Consider the following 5,558-nt stretch of genomic DNA (forward strand, 5'->3'; position numbering starts at 1 on the left):
CGAACCGCGAGATCATGACCTAAGCGAAAGTCGGATGCTCAACCGACTAAGCCACCCAGGCGCCCCAAAACTGAATAAACCTTTAAGAAAAAATTTTAATACCGAATCAAGATACTGATTCAGTATGTATATAATATATATAAAATGCATATATATTAATTTAAGGTTTATTTTTGAGAGAGACAGAACATGGGTGGGGGAGGGGCAGAGAGAGAGGGAGACATACAAGGCACAGAGCCCAAAACAGGGACACCTGTCGGTTGTCCCAGGTGCCCCTGAACCAAGATATATATTAAAGCTATGTCATGACAAAATTGTTCTTAAACTGGGAAAACAGTTGATTCTCATCAAAAGAATAAATTAAGGGGCACCCAGGTGGCTCAGTTAGTTCGGCGTCCCACTCTTGATTTCTGCTCAGGTCATGATCTCAGGGTTTGTGAGACAGAGGCCGAGTTGGCCTCGGTGCCCACAGCTCACCGTGTGAAGCCTGCTGGGATTCTCTCTCTCCCGCTCTCTCTCGCTCTCTCTCTCCCCCACCCACCCCTTCCCTGCTCAAGCGTGCTTCTGCTCACCTACTCTCTTTTGCTCTGTCTCTCTCAAATTAAATAAATAAACTTTAAAAACAAAATAAATTCATCACATTAACAACTTAAAAGAAGGAGATCATAATGTAATCACAAACACAGAAAAGGTGTTGGAAGAAATTCATATGGGTTTATGATTTTTAAAAACCTCTTAGTGACACGGGAATAGAATAGAACAGCTCTAATCTGCTTAAGGGTAGCCTCCAAATCAAAATAAACAAACAAACAAAAAATCCTCAGCACAGATAGTTGATGACAAAATACGGACCCCTCCCCCAACCCTTAGCCATCAGGAACCATCAGCAAGCAGACAAATAGGCCCACAGTCCCACCGTTTCTCTTCACCACGGTCATGAAGATCTTAGCCAGTGAGAAAAGGCCAGAAAAAGTATTAGAAGAGAAAAGCGAAAAATGAACACTATCACTATTTGCATACAGCATATACATTGCTAGAACTATTAAGAGATAGGAGTTTAGTTGAGGTACACACGAAAAACCAGAGAAAGGGGGCGAAACTGAGGATTCAGAAAACGAAGGTGTTAAAGACGGTGTCAGTGTTCAATGATCATAGCAATCATAATTCAGTCCCATGTGCTGGGGAGGCCTGAGTGGGGTGGGGGAGGGGATATGATCCCTACCCTCCACCATAAGGTAAATCCCTTCAGCGTGCACCAGGCACCAAAATGTGAAACGGACCCGCAAGTGATCTTAGTTGCTCTTAACGCAGCAGGTATTCCCGTGATCTCAAGAGAAAGCAAGGATTTCAGAAATAAGACAAAAAGATTCTTTCTTAATGAAGAGGCTGATTAAGTGACTACTTCAAGAATCTCCGTTCATCAAAGCACAGAATCAAGGGTAAAAACTCAGGTCTCAATTTGGGCAAATGTATTTGCAGCCCAAGATATTTAATGACTTCTTGCAAAACAAGCGGAAAAAGACGGACCTATACAAAAATCACCAAGGGTGGGGGGGGGAACCTTCTAGGAGAAAAGTCACGTGGCTAACAAACGTGTAACGGTACCCCAATTCATTACCAATAAGGGCTTTACAAACGAACCGCCCACGAGAGAACGTTACAGACGGGCAAAATAACACCAAAACCGCTGCTAATTAAATGGGGTAGGGGATGAGGTAGAAGATTCTGACCTGGTAAAGCATGGGAGTGGTTGATTAAAGGGCTAATCCTATTTACTCCTTCATCTGTGTGTAGCTTACACAGGTGTGTGCACTACAAGCGGTTGTACTGCTGTACATACAGGTTCTGTGCATTTTATGCATGTTACAAGTTTTCGACACCCCACATACGCACACCCCGATGAATCTTATGACAGAGAGAAGGTTGTTGAGATTCCAAGATTTTGTTCCCAGAGAAAGGTGTGGGCGTGACTCTTCACCACATGCCTCCGAGGACAACCCTATGCAGACGAGGCCCCCGAAGTTGACTTTGGGTTGGTGTGAACTCAAAGACCCCTCTAACCGTGACTGAAATCACCCGTCCTTTACTTGTATCGTTTGAACACTCAGAAAAGGCTGCAGGCGGGAGCCATAACCCTGCAGAGGGCTCCTCTGCTTTCTCCTTGCTTAGTTCACCTCCCACAGCTCCTTTTTCCTCCTTTCCTCTAAGCTCTCTAAAACTTTGTCGTGCAAGTCCTGCCCGTGTGCTCCTCCCCCCACCCCCGCCCCCGCCCCCGCCCCTTTCCTCCAGCGTCGTCACTGAAGATGGAGGGAAGAAGGGGAGGAGGAGGAGGAGGAGACCGTCTGAAAACGGAGCAAGTTTCCCACAGTCCTGGGGGAGGATAAGGAAGGGAGGCAAAGACCACTTTCTGTTGTTGGTCTTTCCGCAGACGGTCAAGGGGAATTTCGAGGGCTGGTACAGGCTTTAACACCTTTACTCCATCCAGTAGGTAAGTCACCACTTTCCTTTACATCAAGAAGGACTTCTCCTCCCTCCCCCATCCCCACCTTCTAAATCCTGATTCCTGTTTACAATGAAAAGTGTGTCTCACAGTTCAAACTTTATTCGTTAAATTTCAGATATCGAAGAATTTAAAAATAACGACGAATACGACTCCAATGGTTCCAACACAGTATCGCCATCATTCTGTACTCAGAGGTAGAAAGGCTCCCGCAGAACAACGCAACTCTCGAAATGGGTCAAATCAAGTTTATTTTTAAAACGGAGAGGGGGGCCTCCCCCAGTATCACCAATCTTCCTTTTTAAGCTACTGTTAGGTAGGCGGATGCGCCAAAGATTTTTCGGATGAAAATTAATCACCTGTAGTCTCCAACAGTTACTCACTCACCCGGTACCCTCATCTCGGAATCCTTTGAAGGAGCGTCCAAGAGGTGGAAAATAAACCCGGACCAACAGTTCCCAGAGTCTTTAGTTCTTTCCCCCTTACTTAAAATCCGCTTCTCGGGCTAACCCCTGTTGAGGCGCATTGCCAGGCGCCTGGGACCCTCCGCGAACAGCAGCGACGCGCCCGCGGGACGAGCGCAGGCGGCGGCCGCTGACGACGTGAACCTCGCGTTTGCGGGTGTCTGGCCGCGCGCAGCAGCTCCCCTCGGGTCCGCGCGGGTCCCTCCCCACCAGCCTCCGCCGTTATTCATGCCCAAGCGTGTCTGCCGGGCCCCCGCGGCTGCCCTCCTCCCGGGACTCTCATGTCCCGATCCTCGCTCCGTGGTGAGACGTGGCCCAGCGGCCAACCGAAGGCCCAGCACGGGCATCCGTGACCCGGCGGCTCTTCGGGTTCCGCGGGTCCTCCAGGGGAAAGGCTGAAAGTAACTGTGGTCTTGGGTGCAAATAGTCTAAACCGCAGGCCCGGCGGAGACACCTGCGGGGCGAATGGTACCACCTGGGAAGCGGGCTGGTAAGTGGCTGCGCCGCCCGCCGCATGCACTTTCGCACAACCCCAGTGTAGATCGACTCCTTAAGCCAAGCTTTCCGCTCAGAAAACACCCTGCGGAGGAGTTCGGTTCTCATTTTCCTACGCCTGGAGGTCAGAACCACGAGATGTGCGGACGTGCCTTGTGCAACAGGGAAAGCAAGGAGGCTGCATCTCCCGAAACGGGTGGGGGGTGCGGGTGGGGGTGGGGCGGCCAAAAAGAAAGCGAGCCGGGATGCATTGGCCGGGAATCGAACCCGGGTCTCCCGCGTGGGAGGCGAGAATTCTACCACTGAACCACCAATGCTCCGCCCTGGTATCCGCACATGATGGGTCTCTGAAAAGAATCTCTATAGCGACCTGAGGCTAGGGCGCGGGGCGAGTTAGAAGGTTCCAGAACAGGTTCACACGGTTGTCTTCGCAGCACGGAGCCAACAAACCCGCAGGCACTCGAAGCAAAGGCTTTGGAAGGAGACTTCCATCCAATTAAATTTCAAAGTAAACTGTTACCTTGGCTCACACCACGACTCTGAGAAAGGCGCTTTCCAGCTGTCCCCACAGACCCCGGCAGGAAAACGTCGGAAGGTCATCCAGTCCCCTTGATAAAGACCCCAACCTTCAACCGTCAACCTCGAACTGTGAGCCTACAGAATCTGAGAAAGTAGTGTAACTTGCCACCTTAGGCAGGTATAACTCTAACCCCGGGATGAAAGAAGCAGAAGCAGACTATCATTAGAAGAAGGGCGGGAATCAAAACAGAGCTCATGATGAAACGCATTTTGGTCAAGACAGGGATTTGTAACTTTTTTTCTTTTTTGGTACAGGAATAAATGAGCCTGTCTGGTAATCATTATCAAAATACACGTGCCTGCATTTAAAGTGTTCAAGGCATTTTGATGGATACACGATTTTTCATAATTATAAAAAGGTTCATAATAAAACGGTGGCTGATGATTGTTTTGGAGAATCTCCTGTAAACTGGACTCCGTGCTGCACTGAGCTAACATCGGTGACTCCGGGGTGCGTGTAACACACAGGCCTTGGTTGACTAGCCTTCTAAGGTACAGGCGGATGTTCAGATAAATATCGACGGTCGAAATGTTAACATGATGGTCCTCTGATGACATTGAACCATAGATTTCCCAGTTTTCCCTGGGGACTAGGAGTCGTTATGACCTTTCGAAGGACAGGAGTCACAGGGGCAGTGAAGCCTCTCCTGCTAGAAGACAAGCTAGGTGGATAGGTGGAAGCTGAGTCATAAACTTGAGCTCAACAAGGAAAACCACCATCACCTTTACCTTCAAGAGCTTTGGCTCCCTTTGCCCTCTGCCCAACACCAGGGACACACACCAACTCTGGCCAACACGCTTTCAATTACCACCTACATCACACAGGGGTACATTTATCTCCATCTCTTTTTGAAACTACCTCTGTGGCTCCTGTCCTTCAAAAAGTCATAATGATTCCTGGTCCCAACATATGGGGGAGCTCTCCAGGTTCTTCGCTTCAGCTTACTATCTTCGAACACATGTCATCCTAGGAACACATCTCATCATCATCTGTGGGGACAGCTGGAAAGCGCCTTTCTCAGAGTCGTGGTGTGAGCCAAGGTAACAGTTTACTTTGAAATTTAATTGGATGGAAGTCTCCTTCCAAAGCCTTTGCTTCGAGTGCCTGCGGGTTTGTTGGCTCCGTGCTGCGAAGACAACCGTGTGAACCTGTTCTGGAACCTTCTAACTCGCCCCGCGCCCTAGCCTCAGGTCGCTATAGAGATTCTTTTCAGAGACCCATCATGTGCGGATACCAGGGCGGAGCATTGGTGGTTCAGTGGTAGAATTCTCGCCTCCCACGCGGGAGACCCGGGTTCGATTCCCGGCCAATGCATCCCGGCTCGCTTTCTTTTTGGCCGCCCCACCCCCACCCGCACCCCCCACCCGTTTCGGGAGATGCAGCCTCCTTGCTTTCCCTGTTGCACAAGGCACGTCCGCACATCTCGTGGTTCTGACCTCCAGGCGTAGGAAAATGAGAACCGAACTCCTCCGCAGGGTGTTTTCTGAGCGGAAAGCTTGGCTTAAGGAGTCGATCTACA

General features: G+C 49.7%; 2 non-coding genes across 2 annotated transcripts; one reads left to right on the plus strand and one right to left on the minus strand.

The window, feature by feature from the left end:
- Positions 1–3,705: 3,705 nt before the first annotated feature.
- TRNAG-CCC lies at positions 3,706–3,776 on the minus strand. Its single transcript has one exon. It is a non-coding gene; the product is annotated as a tRNA-Gly (tRNA).
- Positions 3,777–5,282: 1,506 nt separating this feature from the next.
- TRNAG-CCC lies at positions 5,283–5,353 on the plus strand. Its single transcript has one exon. It is a non-coding gene; the product is annotated as a tRNA-Gly (tRNA).
- The last annotated feature ends 205 nt before the right edge of the window (positions 5,354–5,558 follow it).

The sequence above is a fragment of the Hyaena hyaena genome, unplaced genomic scaffold (assembly GCF_003009895.1).
Source record: "Hyaena hyaena isolate Hyena2069 unplaced genomic scaffold, ASM300989v1 scaffold_2708, whole genome shotgun sequence".
Classification (NCBI taxonomy): Eukaryota; Metazoa; Chordata; class Mammalia; order Carnivora; family Hyaenidae; genus Hyaena; species Hyaena hyaena.